This window comes from Cervus elaphus, chromosome 12 (genome assembly GCF_910594005.1).
Source record: "Cervus elaphus chromosome 12, mCerEla1.1, whole genome shotgun sequence".
In the NCBI taxonomy this organism is placed as follows: Eukaryota; Metazoa; Chordata; class Mammalia; order Artiodactyla; family Cervidae; genus Cervus; species Cervus elaphus.
Genome location: NC_057826.1, coordinates 63698313 through 63724029, shown reverse-complemented (window position 1 = coordinate 63724029; position 25717 = coordinate 63698313). Strand labels below are relative to the sequence as shown.

Sequence of the window (25717 nt, the reverse complement as noted above, 5' to 3'; positions counted from 1 at the left end):
GACAAGTTTTGTATTCTAAAATCAACTTAACACACTATTATCATTATAATGAAATAATTCATATACTTGTATTTGTAGGGTCTCACAGAGATAAGGTTTGAACTAATGCTGTAATAGTGGGAGAAGTTGAAAGTAGGGATTTACCTTAAAAAAAAAGTCTCAGTGTTTGAAGCAATAGAACTTTGTGACTAATTGAAACTGACAAATAGACGAAAAAGACCAGTTAAGCGTAGGAAGGTTTCCTAGACTGGGAGGCTTATTGAAATGGTGGTGTCTTTGCCCTTTTAAGGGAATGCAGTAGTAGCAGGTGTGTGATGCAGAGACAATGAGTTTGACTTTTGGAACACTGAATTTCAGATGTCTACAGGAAGCTCTGCCCTTGCTAACCGTCCCTTGCTAGGAATGGATAAGGGCAGGAGAGGAGAATGAACTGCTGGAAGGAGACTGGGAAAGGAGAGTCTAAAACATTGTGTTATATAAGTGAAGGAAGAGTGAGTTTTGAGGATGTGTTTACTCTTAGGTATTTAAATGTAAGCAATTTTTTTTTTTTTTTAAATGTAAGCAATTTTTAACCTTCATCAAGTAAAGGCACAAGTGCCCCCTATACCCTCTAGCCATCTCTATATTATTAATATCATTATTTTACTTCAATAATGTCTACAGTTCAGCATCTTAAATGACAGATTAAGAGGAAAAAAAAAAACCCCTTGAAATGAAGGTAGGAGATAATGTAACAGTTTGTACCAACAGATGGGCACCAGCCACCAAGGAATCTAAAAAAGATCTGCAGTGTAAGAATCTGTTGGTGTGCCTCTAGCACTGTCTAGGGGAGAAACAGAATAGTGGTGGAAAAAGGATTCAAGAATATGCTGTATTGGACACAGGATGGTGGTTAAAACACAGCCTTTACCACTAACATATATTCACAGCTATACAGTGCCTCCTATTCACCACGGACTGTGACAGGTGTTCAAAATATTTTTATTTTGGAATCATCATGAGACTCCAAAGGCTAAGTTTATTGGCCCCAAATCGAAGTTAAAGGAACTGAGGATTAAAATGTTAAAAAAAAAATCTGTTCAAGGTTCAAGTACAGAAAGTGGAGAATTGCAAGTTCACTCAGATGGGTCTGATTTCAAGGCCAGGGCTCTTTCCACTATAGTCAATGACCCCAACATAGTTGTGCGTCACAACTGCCTGGATAAAACGTGGAAATACATTTTTTAGTTTCCCACTCAAGACTGTCTCAGAAGGTGCTAATATTATATAGTACTTTTCTCTCAGGGTTGTTGCTCACATTAAAGTATTTTGATTAACTGTTTGATTAACATCAAGCTTAAGATTGATAGGCTATTAATTTAATGGTTTTAGTACATGTGATTGTTTAATTTCCTTTCTTTTGATTTCCTCGTCAGAACATAATCTTCTGATAAGTAATTAGGCTTATCAAGTAAGTGCCTTGAAACCAGAAAAAGCTGTGCAAAACAATATATTTTGGCTTGATAACCGCATTATAAATTAACACACTTAATTTCTAGCTTATAAATCATCATTCTTGAGTCTGAGCAGTGCTAGTCAAATTCCTCCAGTTTAATCATCCCTTTCTTAACTTGAAAAAACAAAGTTTTGAAATCAGCAAAGCTGAAGAATGGAGTTAGGGCAGAACAGATACGAATTGTTTTAATTGGGAGTAGAATATCAGTTTGTTGTTGTTGTTGTATTTGTTCTGGAGGTCAGTTTCGTGAATACAGTACAAAATTAACTCATTCAAATGCAAGACCACCTTTTCTCATCTTAGTAGACGGTCTGTTTTTTTGGCTTCAATACATCATAGCTAGATTAGGTTGAAACAGAAACTGTAGTAGGGCTACATCTCTGGCTCCTTTAAAATTCCTCCTGCTCCTCTCACCTCCACTTTCCCCAACAATAGTAGTATGTTTATCAAGAAAGGTCTGGTCTTATGTCCCCAAAGACATTCTGGAGCATTATTTCTACTTGCTAGAGGGGTTTACAGTAAGTTGTACCTAAATTAGCATTCTTCCCCTCCTACTACCACGAACTTCAGATAGTTTGCTTGTAGGCAAATAATTTTTTCTTTTCAATATTCAAAAAGGCACTCAGCAGGAACTTACCAAATGCATTCTCCCTGAAGAAAAGTTAAGCGGTTTCCCTAAAACCACACAGATCAAACGAGTGGGGGAAGGGAGACTGAAAGTGCTTGTTACACCCAGTCTCGTTCCCATAATTACCCAAACTGCCTGCATCCCCGCCGTAGGACAGGGCTTTCTACGGGACAAGAAAGGAAAACCAGGGAGGTGAGAGCCAGGAAATCGGGAGAGGTGCCTTTCCCGGCATGCTCTGCAGCACACCGAGGGGCGCCAGACATATCCCGGCGTGCATCGGGGAGCGCCCAAGGGCGATGGTTCCCGGCTCCTGGAGCGGCACGCGAAGTTAAAGCGGTAGGTGTGACCTTACTTAGTTTTGAGACCCTGCTTTCTCGTTTCCACTTTAGGAATGTGATCTCATAACGGCTAAAAAGGAGGTCTTCTAACTACCCTCCCTTTCCGCGTGCGAACGACTTTCGGCACCGCTTCGAGCACGGTGCCAGGTGATTAGCGGTTAGGGGCGGGCCTGAGCTGATCACGTGATCAAACCTGGCCGCCAATGACTAGCCGGGTGTTCCAGCAGCGCGAGGATTCCGGGACCCGTGAGCGGAGCGGCGCGTGGGCCCGCTGCGGTCGGCTCTGGCAGGTACGCGCAGGCGCCCTGGTTGCCACGCGCCCCGTCTGTCCCCACGCGCCCAGCGGCGATTACTTGGCGCGAGGTGCTAAGAGTATGTCTGGTATTTTTTGAGGGGGGGGGCAAGGAAAGGGTAGGGGGCAATGGCGTCACGTGGACGCTACAGCCAATCGCACTCGGAGGCGCACCCACAGCTTTCCCCGGCGCCCCGGGGTGCGACGTGTTCAGTGAGGTTCGTCTCTCCCCTGCCGCTCCCAGCACTCTTTCGAAGCGCATGTGCGGCCTGTAAAGTCTGGCCGCGGGTTTTCGTGGCGTCCTGCTCCGCTGTGAGCACGGACGACAAGTTGTAGGCAAAATGGCTGCTGGAAAGAGTCTCCTAGTAGGGGGAGCGCTGGGGCCGCGTGAAGGTCACATGACGAGGTTGGCAGCGCGTGCTCCTGGCGCGGGGACGGGGGAGGGTGGAAGGGGAGACGAGCGGCCAGTCATGTGCTCTCGATTGCGCCGTTCCTAGGTTTTCCAGCGCTTTTGCTCTGGCCCGACTGGCTGCTTTTACTCCTCCCACCTCGAAGCGTGGCAAGCGTCGGGGAGAAGCTGTGTGGTGTGGTGGCCCGAGCACGATTCTGGGAATGAGGACACTTAGGGTGTAGGCCTTTGGCTGCTTTTGCAATTAGCTAGTCATGTTCCAGTCCTGGGGCTTTTCCGGGTGGCTCAGCGGTGAAGAATCCGCCTGCCAATGCAGGGGACGCGGGTTCGATCCCTTGGTCCGGAAGATCCCGTAGAGGAGGAAATGGCAACCCACTCCAGTATTCTTGTCTGAAAAATTGCAGGGACAGAGGAGCCTGGCAGGCTGCAGCCCACAGAGTCGACTTGGGCTGAGCACGCTTTTACGTTGCCAGTCCTGGCCTCTGTTTCCTCATCGTACAGCTCTGCATAGGAGGTTATTATTGTTATTTTAGAAGGTATATGACCTCTACCTCATCCCAATGTCATGCTGATAGCAAAACCATTAAAAACAATTCATTGTGAGATAAGCCGGTTTCCCGGTAGGAGAAAACCCACAATAGTCCCCCTCCCTCCATCCTTTCAGTGATGTGGGAAACTTGGTGGAGGTAGCTTGTTACAATATTCTGGACACGTCTGTCTATAGTTAGCAGTAGCATATATACTTTGTACCTGGCCACTATCTCATTTGAAAAGTATTTTGTCTTAGACGTCTAGTCCCTCTGTGTTTTCTTGGAAAGAAATCAAGTGGGCAGTAGTAGTGTCATAACTGTGGAGGTAGGGAAACGAAAGGAGTTAGAGGGCATGTGCTAGTGCCCCAAAACGCTGACTAGAAAGAAGTGATTTTCTCCACTTGGTGGGCCAGTCTTTATAAAAATTTTGAGGCTTCCTACCACCAGCCTTTGGTGTTTCTCATAGTTCTCTGCACCTAGTGTCAGTTCTGCGTTTTACCAAGGGTCAAAGTTTTAGTGAAGTGAAGCAGGCATACGTTATGTGTTTTTCATATCATTGCCTATGCTTTATGGTACATTTGGTGTATCTTGAAGAGTCTTTTGAATTTTGTGGGTGCACAATCTGGAAAACATTTATTGAACAATCATAATATTTATCACTTTTGAACAATTACACTAATAGTTAACATCTTTCTTTCTAGCCTAGTACTTTATATGTCTTAATTCACTTAGTTCTCATAACAAACCTGTGAGTTAAGTACTACTATCTCCATTTTACCAATGAGGGAAATAGCAACAGAGTAGTAACTGGCACAAGGTCATATGGCTGATAGTTTACAATTCCAACCAGAATTCTTTTCGAAAACTTGACAAAATGAGTCTAAATTTCATTTGGAAGAATGAGCTTATAAAGTCAAAAAATTTTTGAAAGAAGAAAATTAAGTGGGGACTTGTACTAGTGAATATACAAATAAAGCTATGGTAATCAAAACAGTAAGTGGTAACTGGAATAGACAGCACTGGGTCAAAAAGACTAGTGTTATACAGGTGACATTTCATGTTAGTTGAGAAAGAATTTTGAATTTATGTTGAAACAATTGGCTAACCATTTAGAAAAAAAAAATGGAATCCTACCTTAAAATGTAAATAAAATCTGGGAGTTCAGTTCAGTTGCTCAGTTGTGTCTGACTCTTTGAGACCCCATGGACTGCAGTACGTCAGGCTTCCCTGTCCATAACCAACTCCCAGAGCTTACTCAAACTCATGTCCCTTGAGTCGGTGATGCCATTCAACCATCGGCCATCCAAAATCTGGGGGAATTAAGTATAAAATATGAAGTCAAAATTCCTGCTTTAAGGAAGAGAGAAACAGATGATGAAGAAGAAGATGGTTAGTGAGACCCCAAATAACTTGCAGGAAAAGAACTGTTCAGTATTGGTTGAACTGCTGACATGAATTTTTAGCTGTTTTTCTTAAAGGTAACTGTGATACAAACCCCAGGACGCCCACCTACCCAGTCACCCAAAGAGCCAAAGAATAGTTCCCGTGACATTCCACCTTCCTCCATTTAGTCCCTCTTGGAAATCCACCACCAACCTTGGGCACTTCACCCCAACAAATTTTTAAGAGTTGTTAGGTTTTTGTGTAAGACTTGCTGTAGTGTGGATAACTGTGATTGCTGAGTTAGTCTGTGGCTGCAGGAGGTTGTCACAACCTTTTTTACTTTCTGTGCAACAAAGAAGCTTTGTAAATAAAGTCTTAACATTTAAAGAAAAATTACTGCTTTAGAAAAACGGGTAAGCAGTTTTCTAATCTTCACATAGGATGAGCTGTTCTAAGCATGATTTTGCAAAGGCAATTCTGATTGATAGAATTCTGATTGATAGAATTATTATGTAAAACAGCCTCTAGTTGGCAACAATACCATCAAGTTAAAAGACAACTTTACTCATTTAGTATTCATTTGACATATTTATTGAGTGTGTTTGATGTGCCAGGCAGTTTTCCAGGTGTAGGGGAACCAGTGATGACTAAAGTCAGGCAAAATGTGGGGAAAAAAATCTTTGCAGCAGATTGGACTCAGAAGGTTACTTTAGTATTTAACGGATTGTCAAAAGACCTGAATAGATAGATTGCATGCGTAGAGAAATAAAAATAACCAATAAAGATAAAAATACAGTATTTTCTACTTATAAACAACACAAAACAACTTCCCGTGCAGCAGATTGGCATATATGTGATATAATGGTAGTATCTAGTATTGGCATAGGAGTGGGGAAATTGGCACACTCATACACTGTTGTTCATGGATATTTACTTTTGAACATCCTTTCTGGAGAATATTTTGGCCATACTTAATGAAAGCATGGGCATCCCAGGTGACTCAGTGGTAAAGAATCTACCTGCAGTGCAGGAGACACAGGAGACTTGGGTTCGATCCCTGGGTTGGGAAGATCCCTTGGAGGAGGAAATGGTAACCCACTCCAGCATTCTTGCTATGGACAGAGGAGCCAGGTGGGCTACACTCCATGGGGTCGCCATTCGCCAAGAGTTGGTCATGACTGAGCGACTAAGCACACATTGAAGCATTAATAACCTATCACTAAGCTGCTCCTCTTCTTTATTAAGGCCCTAACTGGTAAGTTTGCAAAGATATTTGTTTAAGAGTTGTCTTTTTTAAAAAAAATTAATTTTATTTTTAATTGAAGGATAAGTGCTTACAATATTGTGTTGGTTTCTGCCATGCATAAAAATACAGAAGACTTCACGAATTTGCATGTCATCCTTATGTGGGGGCCATGCTAATCTCTGCATCTTTCCCGTTTTAGTATATGTGCTGCTGAAGTGAGCACAATAGTTGTCTTAAATAGTAGCAAAGAAAAACCCAAGAAAAATGTAAATTTTAAATAATGAGTGATTTGGCTACATAAATAAGATGCCCTCTTAGAGGGTAATGTCTCGTAACTAGTAGGCATGATAGAGATTTCTAGTAATGACTTGGAAAGCACATCGAAGCACATTACATATATTGTTAAGTGTGAAAAGCCAGTTTTAAAGTTATTTGTAGTGTGATCACATTTTTGTAGGAATATACCTCTGTGTTCATTTACGTAGAAATCTAAGATGGTTTATATCAAACATAAACTAATGGTGATTTTATTTGAATGATAGGATTTTTGGATGAATTTAATTTAAAAAAAACTTGTTATTTTTTGGAACAGTTTTAGATTTATAGAAAAATTTCAAAGACAGTATAGAGAGTCTCTAAATACTGAATGCCCAGTTTTCCCTATTATTAATGTCTTATGTTTGTGTGGTGTATGTATTATAATTAATGAACCAAGATAACACAATTATGAACTGCATAGTTTAATCAGTTTTTTTTTTTAGTTTTTATCTACTGTCTTTTTTCCTATTCCAGAATTTCATCTAGGATATCATAAATACCTTCAAAAATTTATTAATGGTTTGTTGGCTTCCCTGGTAGCTCAGAGGTAAAGAATCGACCTGCAGTGCAGGAGATGCAGGCGAGTTGGGATCGATTTCTGGATTGGGAAGATCCCCGGGAGTAGAAAATGGCAATCCACTCCAGTATTCTTGCTGGGAAAATCACATGGACAGAGGAGCCTAGCAGGCTATAGTCCATAGGGTCACAAAGAGTCAGGCACGACTAAGTGAGTGAACACACACACACACACACATATGCTCATACAATGCTTTTTTGATGGGTGAAATTACAGGGAAGAAGGTGTGAGGGGGGAAAAGGGAAAGGAAGGGATGTAGGGAAAAAGTGAAAACAAACATAAGGCATGTGTGACCCAGATGGCCATAGCTTTGTTCCAAACAAAGCTGGCTCCTTGTTCTTCCTAGTCATCTGCAGAGAGTTCATAGGAAATACTTGCCTCTCAGAACCTTCCATTACACAACCACAATACCTTTTAATCATGTCGTCTTAGGATCCTCTTGACTATGCTAGTTTCGTGACTTTTCTTGTTTTCATGACCTTGACAGTTTTGAAGAGCACTGGTCAGATGTTCCTCAATTGGGATTTGATGTTTTTTCCGTGATTAGAGTCAACATGACTTGTCACAATGTTGACCTTGATCACCTGCCTGTGAATTTGGTTTTTAAATATTTTTTTTATAGGTAAAGAAACCTGAATGATAAGGAATGAGCCATGCTAGCATGTGGAACTTTTCAAGCAGTGGGAGGGACTACTAGTGCAAAGATTCTGGGGCAAGAATCAGTTTGAGGTTTTCAAGGAAGTGCAAGAAGGCTGGTGTGCTAGAGTTTGGAGATTGCTGCAATATTGGTGGCAATGGTGGGGAAGAGTTTGGTAGTAGGAAATGATATTGAGAAGTTGGTGGGTCTCAGATGGTATAGAGCCTTATAGACCAGAAGGGCTTTGGATTTTATTCTAAGTGTGGTGGGATTCATTGGACAAGTTTTATGAAGAAAAATGATACTATCTAATTTATGTTTTTACAAGATTGCTCTGACTGCTATAGAGGCAAGAGGGGCAGCAGGAGACCATTCAGGAAGTCATTGGAATGGTATGATGAAGTATGGTGGCTTTGGGTCAGGGAGGCAGTGATGGAGGCAGTGTGAGGGGAGGTCAGATTCAGAGTCTATTTGGAAGGTGGAATCGATAGAATTTGCTGATAGATTAGTTGTGAGATGCGAGAGAGATGGATCAGAGATGAATCCAAGGTTAGCTAGAGCAACTAGTGTCACATACAGAGATGGAAAACTGGAAGGAGTTATTAGTCTGGGGTTTAAACCGAACAGTTTATTTGGATATGTTGAATTTGAGATGCTCACTGGATATCCTTCCCGGTGGTTCAGACTGTAAAGAATATGCCTGCAATGCAGGAGACCTGGGTTTGATCCCCTGGGAGAAAGGAATGGTTACCCACTCCACTATTCTTCCCTGGAGAATCCTGTGGACAGAGGAGCCTGGTGGGCTGCAGTCCATGGGGTCGCAAAGAGTCGTGAGTGATTAACACACAAGCGGTATATCCAGGAATAGGTATTTGATTGTTCAGTCTGGAGCCCAAAGTCAAAGTCATGGCTGTGAATATACATTTAGGATGTCATCAATACGTAGATGGTGTTTAAAAATCTGGGTCTGGTGAGGTCAGCCAGGGAAGTAGAGAAGAGGGCCAGTGACTGAGCCCTGAAGCTAAGCTGAAAGCACAGACAGAGAAATAAGTCACCCTTAGATTGTTTTGTATTTACTGTGTCTGTATGGTACAATATTACATAAAGCTTTTGAGATGGTTGTAATGTAACTTAGGCTCTTCCTGATATATAAACTGATTCTTCGGGTTTTTGTCTCTGTCCTACTTAAAGATTACTATTTTCTCTCCTTTACCTGGGGGCATAAACTCCAAATTTCATAGTTGAGCATGCCAGACCTATCACTGTTGAACTCTGCCCTACCTTTCTATCCTCTTTCCTCTTTATCATTCCTGTCATGCCCAACATGTTCTGCTGTGTATAACCCTCTGTTTGCCTGGTATACTCTTTCTACTTCTCTTCCTGCTCTTTGCCTCAAACTCTTGCTCAGTCTTCTGTGTGTAGCTTACATTTGCTGTGTAATTTCCCTAAATTTCCACAGATAAAAGTTTGCTCCTCAGTGCACAGTACTTCCTCAGCTCTGTTGTTGGTACTTTAATTTATAGCAGAATATAAAGTCTGTTAATATTGACTGGCTTTTTTTTTCCCCCCCTTGGTGGGTAAATAGTGTTTATTTTTTTTTGAAAAAAATTTTTAAAAATTTTAATTGGAGACTAATTACGTTACAATATTGTGGTTTTTGCCATACATTCACATGAATCAGCCATGGGTGTACATGTGTTCCCCATCCTGACCCTTGACTGGCTTTTTTAATTCATTTGTTTCCCCAGTGTGTGGCATGTAGTAGATGCTCAAGCTAATGCTTGGAAAAAGTTTAGAAGTTTTGTTTTGGCAAAAGAGAGTAAATAACTAAAACTTTATCTTACAATACATGAACATATGGATCATTAGCTGAGATTTTTAGGGTTTTTTTTAATGCTGAGTTTTGGTTTTAATGATATTTATTGTGATGGAATTTAGCCAGTACAAAGTTTAATACTGTCAGTTAGGAGCCTTAGTTCAGAGACATTTTTAGAGTGGTTTAATCTCTAGAGTTGAATAATGCTTATTCTTTGAAGGCAAGGTATTATAATAGATTTCTTCTTTCATTTGCCCACTTTCACACCCACCTTCTCAGTAGTCAGGAATTCTATTTTAACATTACATGTGTACTTTGAGCTCTTTGCTAAAGGAGAAACCCAATGTAATAAATCCAGTAGAATCAGCAGTACCCACCCCAGGAATGTCTTTAAACTATTGCATAGAGACAGACTTAATGGTGTGAATTGTAGGTGTGCAGATTTCAGCCTGTGAGCTCAAGTAGGGTTAATTATTCTGTCATTCAATTGTAGGTATGTATTAAGCACCACCATATATGGGCACTGTATGGGGTGCTGTGGGGGATGCACAAAAGAAAAGTTCTGGTTCCTTGCACACAAATCCCTGACAATTCAGTCAAGGAATTGAAACATAACATTAAAAAGGAGTTTAATCTTAACAAGCAGTGTATCAGTAAGTGCAAAGTACTGTGTATAAATCAAAGACTTTGCATTTCTTAAGCCCATAATTATATTTGCTGAGATATATGGTCTTATCTTGCATCTGTTTCAACATTTTGACCTGACTTGCAAGCTCTGCATTTTCTCCTGTCCTTTAACAAAATTTTTAGTTTCAAAAAGATGTTATTGATTTGACTCTTTGATGTGATGAAAGCCCTATATGGGAAGACTGCTCTGCCAATGCATTGCTTTCCAACATTTTATTCTTTCATGCCTATAAAGCGAATAGGTAATTTGAAAAGGTAGAATGTTATTTAACCTTTGTAAGTGTGACAGAGGCATCTTTTTGTAGTTTTGCTATATGGATAGGTTTCCTTAGACATCTTTTCTCCTTCTGCCTAAGGCTGAAGGGGTGGGAGCAGTTGAGGGGGAGGGGAGAAGTGTATAGAACCTAGAGAAAAAAATGTGTGTGTATGAATATGAGTTTAAAAGTAGTTATTTTTGGATTTGAATTATAAAAGCAGTTTTCTTCTCATTTGAGAAGATATGAAAAACATAGATAAACACAAAAAAGGAAATAAAAATTTCAAATATGCTACCTACCACTGTTAAAGAATCTGCCTACCAATGCAGGAGGCGCAGTTTGATCTCTGGTCCGGGAAGATCCCCTGGAGAAGGAAATGGCAACCCACTCCAGTGTCCTTGCCTGGAAAAACTCCATGGACAGAGGAGCCTGGTGGGCTACAGTCCATGGAGTTGCAAAGAGTGAGACAACCTACCACTGTTAACCTTACTGGTATGCTTCTTGTCTTTTTTTTTTTTAAAAGGCAAGTTTTGTTTTTTAATAAAATATTTCAGCTACCTTTAGACATGAATAAATAATTGCCTTTACATAAGGTGAATCTAGGCAAATTACTCTTCAGTGCAGTTCTTCAGTAGCTTCTCATGGTAAATAGAATCAAGTTGAGACGAGTTCAAATTCTTTAGCCTAGCAGTATTTTACCTTATAGCTTTGGGCTTCCCTGGTGGCTCAGTTGGTAAAGAATCCGACTGAGCCACCGCAATGTGGGAGACCTGGGTTAGATCCCTAGGTTGGGAGGATCCCCTGGAGAAGGGCATGGCAACCCACTGCAGTATTCTTGCCTGAAGAATCTTCATGGACAGAGAAGCCTGGCAGACTGCAGTCCATGGGGTTGTAAAGAGTCCAACATGACTGAGTGACTAAGCACGTGCACCTTGTAGCTTATCTCATTTACTGTCTGTCTCTCTCAGACACATCTTTGTTAAATCCATACTACAGGTACTACTTTCAGGCCTCTAGACCAGGGGTTGGCAGACTTTTTCTGTAAAAGGCCAGATAATATTTTAAGTTTTTTGGGCCTTTTTTGTCTATGATTACTCACTTGTGCTGTGGTAGCATGAAGGCAGCTATTGACAACATGTAAGTGAATGATCATGGCTCTGTTCCAGGGTACCTTTAATTATGAACATTAAAATTTGATTAATTTTTTTCAGCCATTAAAGAATGTAAAAACCATTCTTAGTCCGTGGGCTATACAAAAAAAGATAGCAGAACATGGCCTATGGGGTTGTAGTTTTCTGATTGCTGTTATAGACTACCATGCTTAATACACCTCTACCTGTATTCAGTGTTCCTTCCCCCAATTTTTTTTCCTAGGACGACTGTCTTGTTCAGAACTCATCTTAGAAGTCAGAGTCTCAGGGAAGTTAGAGTTCTGCTGTTCAGACCTCTATCATTGTATTTATTTGACTATATTAAAAAAACTGTAATAAAATATAATATAAAGTACACTGTTTTAACCAGTGGTAAGTATCCAGTTCTTTGGCACTAAGTATGTTCACATTGTTGTGCAGTCATCATCACTGTCCATCTCCAGGGTTTCATTTCTCCAGGCTAAAACTCTGTACCTATAAAATACTATTTAATTTACCATTTTCCTCTCACCCTAGTCCCCAGCACACCATTCTGCTTTCTGTCTCCATGAATTTGACTACTACAAATACCCCACATACGTGAAATCATACAAAATATTCAGTTCAGTTCAGTCGCTCAGTCGTGTCCGACCCTTTGTGACCCCATGAATCGCAGCACGCCAGGCCTCCCTGTCCATCACCAACTATTAGGTTGGTACAAAGTAATTGAGGTTTTGGACTGTGAAGTTTAAATCATTATAACTAGGTTCAAACACATCTTTATTAATCAAAATAGGAACCATTACAATCAACGCATTTTTGCCAATGAGAAATAAGTTCATTTATTCCTGTAGCGTAAAAATCCATGCTTCGGGATTTGATGATCTCTTGGAAAACATTTTCTGCCTCCTGCTGGATGTGGAAGCATTTTCCCTGCAAAAGGTTGTCTGGATGCTTGAAGAAGTGTAGTTGATTGGCGACAGGGCAGGTGAATATGGCAGATGAGGCAAAACTTGGTAGCCCAATTCGTTCAACTTTTGAAGCATTGGTCATGCGATATGTAGTCGCACATTGTCATGGAGAAGAATTAGGCCCATTCTGTTGACCAGTGCTGGCTGCAGGTATTGCAGTTTTCGGTGCATTTCATCGATTTGCTGAGCATACTACTCAAAGATTTAATGGTTTTGCTGGAATTAAGAAAGCCATAGTGGATCAGACCAGCCACAGACCACCAAACAGTGACCATGACCTTGTTTTGGTGCAAGTTTGGCTTTGGAAAGTGCTTTGGAGCTCCTTCTCAGTCTAAAACTAAGCTGGTCGTCACACAATGTATAAAATCCACTTTTCAATCATCGCATGTCACAATCTGATCAAGAAATGATTTGTTGTTGTTAGGTGGAGTGAAAGGTGACATGTCAAAACAACAAATTTTTTGATTTGTGGTCAGCTCATGAGGCACCCGCTTATTGAGCTTTTTCACCTTTCCAATTTGTTTCAAATGCCAAATGACTGTAGAATGGTCAGTGTTCAGTTCTTCAGCAACTTCTTGTGTAGTTGTAAGAGGATCAGCTTGGATGATTGCTCTCAGTTGGTCATTGTCAACTTCCCATTGCCTGGCCACTATGCTTCTCATCTTCAAGGCTCTCATCACTTGCAAAACTTCATGAACCACCACTGCATCATACGTTTGTTAAGCAGTTCCTGGGCCAAATGCATTGTTGATGTTGTGAATTGTCTCCACTGCTTTATGACTGATTTTGAACTCAAGTAAAAAAATTGCTCGAATTTTCTTTTTGTCTAACATCATTTTTATAGTCTAATATTTATAAATACTAAGTAATGTCATTAGCAAAAAAAAAAGTGAGAAATGTGCATTAAAATGATGTATAACATAACCACATTTAAGAATTTATCCCAGTATCAAATGGGAAAGTTCAATGCAAAAAACCACAGTTACTTTTGTACCAACCTAATATTTGTCTTTTTGAAACTGGCTAATTTCACTTAGGGCTTCCCTGGTGGCTCAGTGGTTAAGTATCACCTACCAATGCAGGACATGCAGTTTTGATCCCTGGGTTGGGAAGATCCCCTGGAGAAGGAAATAGCAACCTATTCCGGTATTCTTGCCTGGGAAATCCCATGGACAGAGGAGCCTGGTGGGCTACAGTCCATGGGGTCACAAAAGAGTTGGACATGACTTAGGGACTAAACAGCAACAATTTCACTTAGCCTGATGCGTCATCGTTTATCTATGTTGTACCATGTGTTAGGATTGGCTGAATAATATTCTATTATATGTTGTCATTTAGCCACTAAGTCATGTCTGTTATATGTATATATCATTTTTTTTGTGTATCCACCCATCTGTTGATGGATATTTGGGTTGTTTCTACCTTTTGGCTGTTGTGAATCATGTTGCTATGAACGTGGGTGTATAAACATCTCTTTGAGTCTGTGCTATCAATTCTTTTGAGTATATATCTAGAAGTATTGATAGAATTGCTGGATCACATGGTAATTCTGTGTTTAATTTTTTGAGGAACTGCAGTAGCTTTGTCATTAAGGGTTGAGTTTTTTTAAAGTAAACCTTTTGGCGAATGATCTTAGATTATAGAAAAGTTGTAAAGATTATAACAGAGATTTTCTATACTCCTCACCCAGTTTCTCCTAATGTTAACATCTTACTTTATGAGGGTACCTTTGTCAAAACTGAGAAACCAACATTGATATATTACTATTAGGTAAATTCCAGGCTTAATTTGGACTTTATTAGTTTTCCCACTAATGTGCTTGTTCTGTTCCTAGATACACTTGAGGATATTACATTGTATTTATTCTGTATGTTATTTTATTTATTTTTAGTCTATTTTGTTGTTGTTGTTTGTTTCTCCAGTACTTAGTACAGAACATGTATGTACTAAGTATGTAATAAGAGCACAGTGTTTCTTGAATGAATTACCTCCTTTTAGTTTTTCTCTCCTTTTTGGGGGCATGTTCATTAACTGTCCTTCAGGTATTTATCCTTGTATCTTTACGTTCCTCTCTATTTGTGGATAACTTTGATAAAAATAAAATTACATTTAAAGATATATAAAAATTCTTTACATTAGTAAAGAATGACAACAAAAAACTGCAATCAAACTCAGATTCTCCTTTACAAAAGCCACAAAAGTTGATCACTTTTTGCTAAATATATCTAATAACAAGGGATCTTACCACTTTGTGAGGAAACTTGTTTCATTGTTGAGTAGTTTTAGAGGTCAAAAGGTTATTCCTTATGCTGATTTGAAAACCTTTTGTAGAAACTTCCATTCCAGAACCCTCTAGAATATTCTATATTCTATATTCTTGCTTTCATGACAACCTTTAAGTGATTTCTTTAAATTATCTTCATAATCCATCCCTACATCTTTTTTTTTTCCATCCCTACATCTTAAATCTTCTAGGCAATGATTATGAAAATCATCTTTGATTTTGAGACTGATTATCACCAAATCCTTCCAAATCATGGTTCACTGGCTCCTGACTGTTCTGTGGATGTTGCTTTGTTGGTTCTGCTGCAGTTGGCTGTGCTGCCCAAAGCTCTACTGCCTGGTGACCTTAGTTGGCCACTGATGTTCTTGTGTGATCTTCTCAAGAGCTGACCTCGGTGGTGCCTTTGGGATTACCAGTGTTGACTTTATAACTGCCCTTATTGGCCCATTCTCTTCTCCTGATACCACTGAAGTTCCCACTAAGTTTCCTAAAGGTTAGCCTCATGCTTTTAATTTCTTACAGCAGACTGAGAAGGAATTTGAGAGAAGTTTCTCTGCGCTTGGTAGTGTACTCTCACAGAGTGCCAGAGGGTTGCTTCCTTGCCAGTAGTCAGTTGGAGCTTTTTGCTAGAGCTCATGTACCTCTACTCTACTATCTCTTACCACATGAAGAATTCTCTTTTTTAGCTGAGGTTTTGCCTGGAGTGATTGGATATGGCTTGTTTCCTTATTATTTAAGCATGTTAGTTCTAATGTTCTGGGATCCTACCACAAGCTTTAAAGTCCTCCTACAGAGAATTCCCTGGTGGTTCAGTGGTTAGGACTCAGCACTTTCATACTAGCTCGGCACAGCTTAAAAAAAAAAAGCCCTCCTGCAAACTTAACAGCTTATTGCCTACCTTGCCCAGATTTCTCTGGAGAGGGAATTCACTCTCAACCTAGTCCTTTGTTGCATTTACAGCAAAGGCTGGACATAACATGTGTTGGAAGAATGGAGGAATATTAAGTAAATTGTGGTGTTAAAAGTGCAAAACACATATTAAAGTCTTTGCAGCAACTTGCAAAGTATGTTTTCAAAAATAATGTTAAATGAAGAGTAGAACCAAAAGTGCAAAGATCCTGCTTTAAAGGAGGATCTTTAAAAAAAGATGCCTAAAAAATCCCCAAACCCTATAAAAATATATACACATGAACATAGAAATTCAGAGTAATACAAAGTCATGGTCAGTAGTAAGATTGTAGGTATCAGAAATTATATTATTTATTGATTTTTCTGTGTTTTCCATTAGCATGCAAGCTCCAAGAAGTCAAGAGTCTAGACTGGTCTGTCCTAGAGCAGTGCCTAGCCTGTAGTAGCTTTCAATAAATCATGTTGATTGTTTAATGAATTAAAATTTGAAATTTCTTTTTGATTGTTTTATTGTTTAGTGCTATAGTAATGCTTGTGTGTTTGTGAGTCATCTGTCACGTCCAACTCTCTCTCCATGGAATTCTCCAGGCAAGAATACTGGAGTGGGTTGCCATTCCTTTCTCCAGGGGCTCTTCCCAACCAAGGGATTGAACCTAGGTTTCCCACATTATGGGCAGATTCTTTACCATCTGAGCCACTAGGAAAGCCCTATAGTAATGCTTATTAAAGTTAAAACAAAAGCAGAGATTAAAAAGAATTCTCAATGATTTCAACCTTTTAAAAATATAGTGTCTGAATATTCTTCCCACCCTTGTTGGCCTTCTTTGGTCCTCTTAAAAAGTGGTGCCCCAAACAGGATATACTAGTACAGATTTTGACAAGCCAGCCCAGCGAATAGAGGAATATTTTCTTCTCAGGTTCTGGTAGAAAGTATACACAGAAGAACTGTACAAAAAGGATCTTATTAACCCAGATAACTGTAATGCTGGGATCACTCACCTAGACCCAGACATCATGGAGTGCAAAGGCAAGTGGGCCTTGGGAAGCATCACTACAAACAAAGCTAGTGGAGGTGATGGAATTCCAGCTGAACTTTTTGAAATCCTAAAACATGATGCTGTGAAAGTGCTGCACTCAATATGCCAGCAAATTTGGAAGGCTCAGCAGTGGCCACAGGACTGGAAAAGGTCCTTTTTCATTCCAATCCCAAAGAAAGAAAATGTCAAAGAATGTTCAAACTTCCGCAATTGCACTCATCTCACACACTAGCAAAGTGATGCTCAAGATTCTCCAAGGTAGGCTTCAACAGTATGTGAACTGAGAACTTCCAGATGTTCAAGCTGGATTTAGAAAAGGCAGAGGAACCAGAGATCCAATTGCCAACATCCAGTTGATCATAGAAAAAGCAAGAGAATTCCAGAAAAACATCTGCTTTATTGACTACACCAAAACCTTTGACAGTGTGGATCACAACAAACTGGAAAATTCTGCAAGAGATGAGAATACCAGACCACCTTACCTGCCTCCTGAGAAATCTGTATGTAGGTCAAGAAGCAACAGTTAGAACCAGACATGGAACAATGGACTGGTTCCAAATTGGAAAAGGAATCTGTTAAGGCTGTATATTGTCACCTTGCTTATTTAACTTATATGCAGAGTACATCATGTGAAATGCCAGGCTGGATGAAGCACAAGCTGGAATCAAGATTGCAGGGAGAAATATCAGTAACTTCAGATATGTAGGTGACAACTCCCTTATGGCAGAAAGTGAAGAGGAACTAAAGAGCCTCTTGATGAAAGTGAAAGAGAAGATTGAAAAGCTGGCTTAAATCTTAACATTCAGAAAACTAAGATCATGGCATCTGGTCCCATCACTTCATGGGAAATAGATGGAGAAACAATGGAAACAGTGACAGATTTTATTTTCTTGGGCTTCAAAATCTCTGCAGATGGTGACTGCAGCCATGAAATTAAAAGACGCTTGCTCCTTGGAAGAAAAGCTATGACCAACCTAGACAGCAAAAGCAGAGACATTACTTTGCTGACAAAGGTCCATCTAGTCAAAGCTGTGGTTTTTCCAGTGGTCATGAATGGATGTGAGAGTTGGACCATAAAGAAAGCTGAGCACCAAAGAATTGATGCTTTTGAACTGTGGTGTTGGAGAAGACTCTTGAGAGTCCCTGGGAGTGCAAGGAGATCCAACCAGTCCATCCTAAAAGAAATCAGTCCTGAATATTCATTGGAAGGACTGATGCTGAAGCTGAAGCTCCAGTCCTTTGGCCACCTGATGCGAAGAACCAACACATTGGAAAAGACCCTGATGGGAAAGATTGAGGGCAGAAGGAGAAGGGGATGACAGAGGATGCGATGGTTGGATAGTATCACTGACTCAATGGACATGAGTTTGAGCAAGCTCTGGGAGTTGGTGATGGATAGGGAAGCATAGCATGCTGCAGTCCATGGGGTTGCAAAGAGTTGGACCCGACTGAATGACTGAACTGAATGGTGGGATTATGGTTTATTAAGTGAAAGTTAAAATCTCCCAGTTGTGTCCGACTCTTTGTGACCCCATGGACTATACAGTCCATGGACTTCTCCAGGCCAGGATACTGGAGTGGGTAGCCTTTTCCTTCTCCAGGGGATCTTCCCAACCCAGGGATTGAACCCAGGTCTCCCACATTGCAGGTGGATTCTTTACCTGCTGAGCCACCAGGGAAGCATGGTTTATTAAGTTGTGTGTTTTAACATAGGTGCTAGGGCTTGCCCGTGGTGTTGTTAATGTATAAAACCCAGATGTTCTGCCTATTTTTCTTGAGCAGTGACTCCAGGAAGTTGATAACTAAGTGGATGTTGTACACAAGCTCATAATCTGTCATCTTCATGTGGCCAACAGCCACTGCCATACACAGCACCTTCTTCATCTGGAGCTTGATCATGGACTTCACTTTATTAACTTTGGCCACCATGTTCTCATTGTGAGTCAGCAAGGAATGAAATTTGCCAGCCTTATTCAGGCCTGGGCCCAGAATTTGTGGGGTCTGCTGAAGACTGAATCATAAAGGCATCGTGCTTCTTGGCCAGCTTCTTGACCACTTTCTTATTCTTGTTGAGTTTCTTTAGCACCGTAATGTCCACATGGGGGGATATCTGCAGCTTTGGCCTATTCACAGTGCTGTCTGTCTCCTAGAACACATATAGAGACCATGAGGCAGGGAGTGGGCTTGAGCCTGACTGTGCCAGAGAAGCATTTGTCCTTCTGAGGGTCATAGTTCTTCAGGCTGACCTGAAACTTCACCACTCCAAAAACTTCTGGTATTTGCACTGGTTCCTGTGCAAAACTTCCCACACTAACTCCTAGAGGGTGTCTGGGGAGACTTTGCCACTTGGGGATCTTTGTGTTCAAATAGCTAGAAGAGAGCCACACCTCCATTTTTAGAGTTTTTTTTTTTTTTTTTTAAGATGTGTCCCACTGTTGACTTACACTGAATTTACTTTGTTGGTATTTAAAACTTTAGTTTTGCTAACACATTGTAACAATTTCCTGGTCTTTCCCAATGAGTATTTACCTGCTGATAGAACTGACCAGCTTGCCTCTCATATATTTTTATTTTCCTGTCTACCTACACTGAAAGTGCTAAGTAGCAAATCATTCAAAAATTGGGCAGCCAGAGAATAAAAGAAGTAAAACCTCTGCAAAGTCTACACATTTTCTAATTATCCTCCAAATAATTTAGTGATGATTATCCATTTACTAGGTGTGTTCTTCAGAATTCCTGAAGTGGCAGGAGGTTAAGTATTAAGTACTTAGATAAAAATCAGAAATTGACCTCTTGGCTTTGTCTTCAAATAGTATTAAAAACATGGTTTTTCCAGGAAGGTGTGCCATTGCAGTCTTACCATTATTTTCCAGGTGCTTTTCATCTGCTAAGAGCCCTTCATTTTTCATGATCTTCTTTGGCTCTTATATTCGTGGACCAGGAGTTGGCAATTTTTTTCTGTAAATGTTCAGATAGTAAATATTTTAGACTTTGTGGGCCTGAGGGTCTCTGCCTTAACAACTCATTTATGTTGTTGTATCATAAAACCAGCCATAGACAATTCATAAGTGAATGCATGTGGTGGTATTCCAGTAAAACTATTTACAAAAGTAGACATCAGGCCTAGTAGTGTGATGACCCCTATCATACACCCACCACCTTCACCATCATTAAGAAGATAGAATAGTAGAACTCTATGGTGGAACTCATTTTTTTTTGAAAGGCCTTGAATCCTTGAAGGCCTTGAAGGGCTTCTAACTTGCAATATTCGTTTTTTGAAAAATCCTTTGCTTTTCTAATTTATTGATCCTCTATTTAAAAACTAATCATTTCCTGCCCGCCCTGCCCCCGTGCTACCAGTCTTCTCCTCATTCACACTACTTTCTGTGTGCCTCTTAAAAGTTACTTAACTTTTTCCACATCAGTACAGTGGAGATGATAATATCTACTTGAGGCTTGCTGTGAGAATTGATTAGATAAGAATATAAAGTGCTGAAGACAATGCTTGGCATATAGTAGGCAGTAAGTATTTGTTGCTATTATTGTCAACATTATCATCATTTTACAAACTGAAATGCCCTTGTCAGTGTTTTTGACAACCCCGTTACTACCTCCTGGTACAACCCTTATGGCAGAAAGAGAAGAGGAACTAAAGAGCCTCTTGATGAAAGTGAAAGAGGAGAGTGAAAAAGTTCCTTAAAAATCAACATTCAGAAAACTAAGATCATGGCATCTGGTCCCATCACATCATGGCAAATAAATGGGCAAACAATGGAAACAGTGACAGACTTTAATTTTCTTGGGCTCCAGAATCACTGTGGATGGTGACTGCTGCAGCCATGAAATTAAAAAATGCTTGCTCCTTGGAAGAAAAGCTGTGACAAACCTAGATGTTACTTTGCTGACAAAGGTCCGTCTAGTCAAAGCTATGGTTTTTTCCAGTGGTCATGTATGGATGTGAGAGTTGGACTGTAAAGAAAGCCGAGCATCAAAGAATTGATGCTTTTGAACTGTGGTGTTGGAGAAGACTCTTGAGTCCCTTGGGCTGCAAGGATATCCAACCAGTCTATCCTAAAAGAAGTCAGTCCTGAATATTCATTGGAAGGACTGATGCTGAAGCTCCAATACTTTGGCCACTTGATTCGAAGAACTGACTCATTGGAGAAGACCCTGATGCTGGGAAAGATGGGAGACAGGAGGAGAAGGGGATGACAGAAGATGAGAAGGTTGGATAGCATCACTGACTTGATGGACATGAGTTTGAGCAAGCTCTGGGATTTGGTGATGGACAGGGAAGCCTGGTGTGCTGCAGACCATGGGGTCACAAAGAGTTGGAAACAACTGAGCAACTGAACTGAACTACTATCTCCTGGAACTGTGGGGTACCTATGGTGTGGAGTCTTGATTTCATAGAGAAAGCATAGGATAGCTTGAGGGTGATACCCAGGGCTTTAGGATTAAGGAGTGGGAATAGAATAGTCTGTATCCCTGAGCCTAATATAGAGGTTGAAGCCCATAAGAATTTCATCCCAAATTGCATTCACTAAGTTTGGATGGAGAGATCAGAGTCCATATGTACCGTTCTTCACCCAGGTGACTCCTTATCAGGATTATGCATGTTAGTGTCAATCAGATTGTTTTCCAAGCTGTTAACTGTATTTATATATTCAAAATGAAAGCTTTTCAGCACTGCAGGTTACTTTTCAGTTCTTTTTAAAGTGTTATAACTGCCTTTTTAAATTTTAAATAGTTCTAGTTCTTGCAACCAGCATTTTATATTGCCAGTAAGAATTTAAGATAATTAGATCAATAGAGCTAACCAGTATTGATGATGTTTTGAAATAGTAATAGATTTGATAACAGATTTTTCCAGATTGAAATGTTCATGCAGAAGCATACTTTATTTTTTCAGATTCTCCTTAATTTCATTTTTAGAGAATACTCTGCCTTCTCAGTGGCATGCTAGTAAAGATGTGGCTAGGAACAGACGTTCTTGTGTCATCTTTATGGGAAATAGGGAATCATTGTAAAAGTCATCAATTCTTATTTGTTTAAGCATTTTTATTTTTGATGAGCCTAAAAATTGCATGAGATATACTTGCTTTTCCCCAGAAGTTCAGCCTTAATTTAGCTGTTTATTTTACTAGTGTATGGTCCAACATGATAGGAATTCATTCTTACTCTGTGAAAAATAGCTTCCCCCTAAGGGTTACTTATATGCCAGACGTTGTGTTAGGTACCATTATCTAATTTAATCTCCTAAGTGGTCTCTTCCTCTTGACTTTGTTCTCTTACAGTATATTCTTAATATAGCAGCCAGAGGGCTGGTGTTAACTCAGAGATGCTGTTAAAGTCAGGTCATGTCATGTTTAGAACTCTACAGTGGCTTCCTTTTTTTTTTTTGGCAGAATAAAATCTTTACAGTGGCCTATAAGGTTCTAGATGATCTGATCCTTCTTAGTTCTCTGACTTCATCTTTTACCACTTACCCCACTCTCTGCTCCATTTCCTTAGCTTCCTTGCTTTTCCTTTATCAGGGCTTCCCTGGTTGCTCAGATGGTAAAGAATCTGCCTCCAATGCAGGAAACTTGGGTTTGATCCCTGGGTCGGGAAGATCCCCTGGAGAAAGCAATGGCAACCCGCTCCAGTATTTTTGCCTGGAGAATTCCATAGACAGAGGAACCTGGTAGGCTACAGTACATAGGATCGCAAAGAGTTGGGCACAACTGAGCAGCTAACACTTTCACACTTTGTTAAGTCCAAGGTTTTCAGCTTAAATATCTGCCATTCATTGAAATAGAAAAATCTGGAGGGACTTTGGTTTTTGAAGCAAGATGGACTCTGAGGTGGGGACAAAACATCCAGATGGTATTGTCCAGTAGGCAATGGGAGATGCATAACTGCATCCTATGAAAATGGTTAGGACTGAAGCTGTAATCCTTTTTTTTTTCAAACTTACTGGGTAACATACATATAGAAAAATGCACATATCATAAATGCAGAACTGTTGAATTTTTACAAAATGAATGTACCCTTATGTAGCACCCAAATCAAGAAAGAATTATTACCATCATTCTTGAAGGCCCCTGGTGATGAACTATAATGTTTTAATTGGCACTTGTTTTATGTCTTCTTTGATTGTAAACACTTTTGAGACAAGGACCATACCTGTTTCACATATCAAGGTAGTCTAGTAAGGTGATTTTTGTTGATTATTGCTCAGAGGAGTCTTAACTTTCATTAGTAATCCTAGGGTGAGGAAAGTGTTTCCTCTAGAACTGTACTCATAGGACTTTCTGTTGATTCCAGCCAGTCTTTGTTGTTTTCCATGTCTCTGAACTCCTACAGTATTAAATGTCTACACTTGATTTAATACTTCATCTATGTTATCTCTGGTTCTTTAGTTTTTACCATGTGTTCAGTTCATATCTCTATTAGAAAGTAAGTTCCTTGAGGTTGGGAACCTTGTCATATACTCCTCCCTCCCTCCCTCCTTCTGTCCTTAAAATAGAATTTACTGTGGCTCTGATTATATACATGTGAGATGTGCCTGGCCAGGCCAGCCTGGCTCACATGGCTTGTACAACACATAACATCTCTGGGGCCTGCTGTCTGTAACTGGGAAGTGCCCACACAGGGGTTCAGTCCAGCTTCACGAGGTCCTTGGCCACCTTTTTCTCAGTGTGGTTGGCCTCCACCTCCTGCTGATACTCCTTGTGATTCTTCTAGGCTAGCTCAGTCTTCGCCTATCGGTCTCCAGGTCCTCCCAGTTGTCATCAATACCAAGAGTCTGGTCTTGGCTGAGCACCAGCCTCTTGATGTGCTGACAGGGCAGCAAAGGGATCGCCTTTGTCTCTAAGCTCTGGTCCACCCTAGTTATACTCACTGGCCAGCTGTGCATCCTCAGGGGACAGCTCTGGGAGACGTGCTCCTGCCAATTTTGCTCCCATGAGCCCTCAGCTTCCCAACTATTCCAGTCTGACTCTGGGGATTTGTGGCTGGATTGTTGCTCTGCCCAGCCCAGGTGTCTTGGCCCTTAGTACTATAGTAGTCTTGCTTGGTTGATGCACATTTGACCTACTGTAAGCTGTGCCAGGCTTCGTCCTCCCATCTTTGGACAGCACTACTGTCCTCTTCTGTATCCTTGCCCTCCTCTTTTGTGTCTCCCAGTGGCCTCAGGTCGTGAGTATGGCAGGAATGGGGTGGGGGCTGGGGCAGGATGTCCCTCAGGCACAGGTCTCTCGGGGAGGTTGGTCTTGGCTAAGACATGGGGTGTGCATAGATCAGCATAGAAGTGAGCGATGTGACCCCTGTCATGGCCCAGCCTGCCCAGCTGGCTACATGAGAAGTCCACTTGGCCAGCTGTGTGGGGTCCCCTGATATAGACTCCAGTTTGGACAGGCAGCTTTGAATGGCCTTGAAGGCCTCGTCCTGCGTGGATTTCTCAGAATCCACAGTGAGGCTGCAGAGCACAGGCAGGAAGGATCTTGTGGGCGTAATGGTTCATTGAGTGAACCTTATGGCTGCCAGTGAAGCCCAAAACTCCTGTGACCTGAGATGGTGCAAATGGGTCCTTAGTGGCCACCTAGAGCCGGAAGTGAGGCCCCTGTGTCTTGTGCTGGTATTGAAGTAGGAGCTGATTTTGCCCAGGCAGATGGTGTTGCAGCTGATGGGGCCCTGTTTGTCCTTGGCCTGCAGCTGCACAAAGAGCTTCATCAGCTCCACAGTGAGGTTGTCCTTGTTCAGCTTTGGGGCCAGGAGCAGCATGGACTTGACCATCTGCTCCCAGGGATCATGGAGAGCCTATTCCTACAACGTTGCCACGTAGAAGTATCATAACCAGGGAGAAGCAAATGCTCTGTGTCTTATTTCAGGGACTGTTGTTTTCACTGAAAGTGATTTTTAAAAAATTTATTTTATTTTGTTGTGTGCAGGCTTTCTCTAGTTGCAGCGAGCAGGGGCTACTCTTTGTTGTGTGATTGCAGTGGCTTCACTGCCCCATCGGCTGCACCGCCACCACTGGCTTCTCATTGCAGTGGCTTCTCTTGTTGCAGAGCTCAGGCTCTAGGTGCCCGGTGCTTCAGTAGTTGCAGCTCATAGGCTTAGTTACTTTGTGGCATGTGGAATCTTCCTGGGCCAGAGATCAAACCTATGTCCCCTGCATTGGCAGGTGGATTCCCAGCCACTGTACCACCAGGGAAGTGCTTCACTAAAAGTGGCTTATCAAATGTATAATTAAATGCAGTTTAGCTTTTATGAGATTTTTTACATTCACTTTTTTAAAAAAATTCTTCATCAGAGAGTTCCCTGGTGACCTAGCAGTTGGGGGTTCCCTGGTGGTCTAGTGGTTAGGAGTTCAGGCTTTCACTGCCATGGCCTGAGTTCAGTCACTGGCAGGGGGACTGAGATCCTGCAAGCTGTGTGGTGTGACCAAAAAAAAGAGTGTTTCAGACAGGGTTGCTGATAAAAATTTTAGTGCATAAAGCCTTTTCTAAATTTCAGCTTGTTTCCCGTACTTAAGATACATCTTTCTGAGGCAGAGGCTGTGAACATTTAAAAGCTATTGATTATAAAAGCTACACATGTTCATTTCAGAACATATGAAGAATACAGAAATATTATACAGATGATAATTAAAGTCAGCTGTAGTCTTGCAATGCTGTGATAACCAGTGCTTTAACATTTTGGTGAATTCCTTTCTAGAGATATCTATCTATGTATCTGTATATCTTATGCATTTAAAAAACCAATTGGAGTGGTCGTGGGTCTTTTC

The 25717-nt window shown here is 40.8% G+C and overlaps 1 protein-coding gene, 1 non-coding gene and 2 pseudogenes across 5 annotated transcripts in view; 1 reads left to right on the top strand and 3 right to left on the bottom strand.

Annotated features, from left to right (window-relative positions):
• Window positions 1-2313: 2313 nt before the first annotated feature.
• Window positions 2314-25717, top strand: part of MGA (MAX dimerization protein MGA) — a 145435-nt gene continuing 122031 nt past the window's right edge. Inside the window, exon 1 of one of the 4 annotated variants that reach the window (XM_043919164.1) lies at window positions 2314-2459. The gene's annotated coding sequence lies outside the window, so the exon portion shown is untranslated. Of the gene's footprint in view, window positions 2460-2650; window positions 2752-25717 lie in introns of those variants that run through there. The other 3 variants (XM_043919153.1, XM_043919154.1, XM_043919165.1) reach the window with 3 other exon arrangements.
• LOC122706001 lies at window positions 6441-6544 on the bottom strand. The gene has a single exon (XR_006344264.1). It is a non-coding gene; the product is annotated as a U6 spliceosomal RNA (small nuclear RNA).
• Window positions 18661-22450, bottom strand: LOC122705654 (annotated as a pseudogene).
• On the bottom strand, window positions 23586-24723 carry LOC122705653 (annotated as a pseudogene).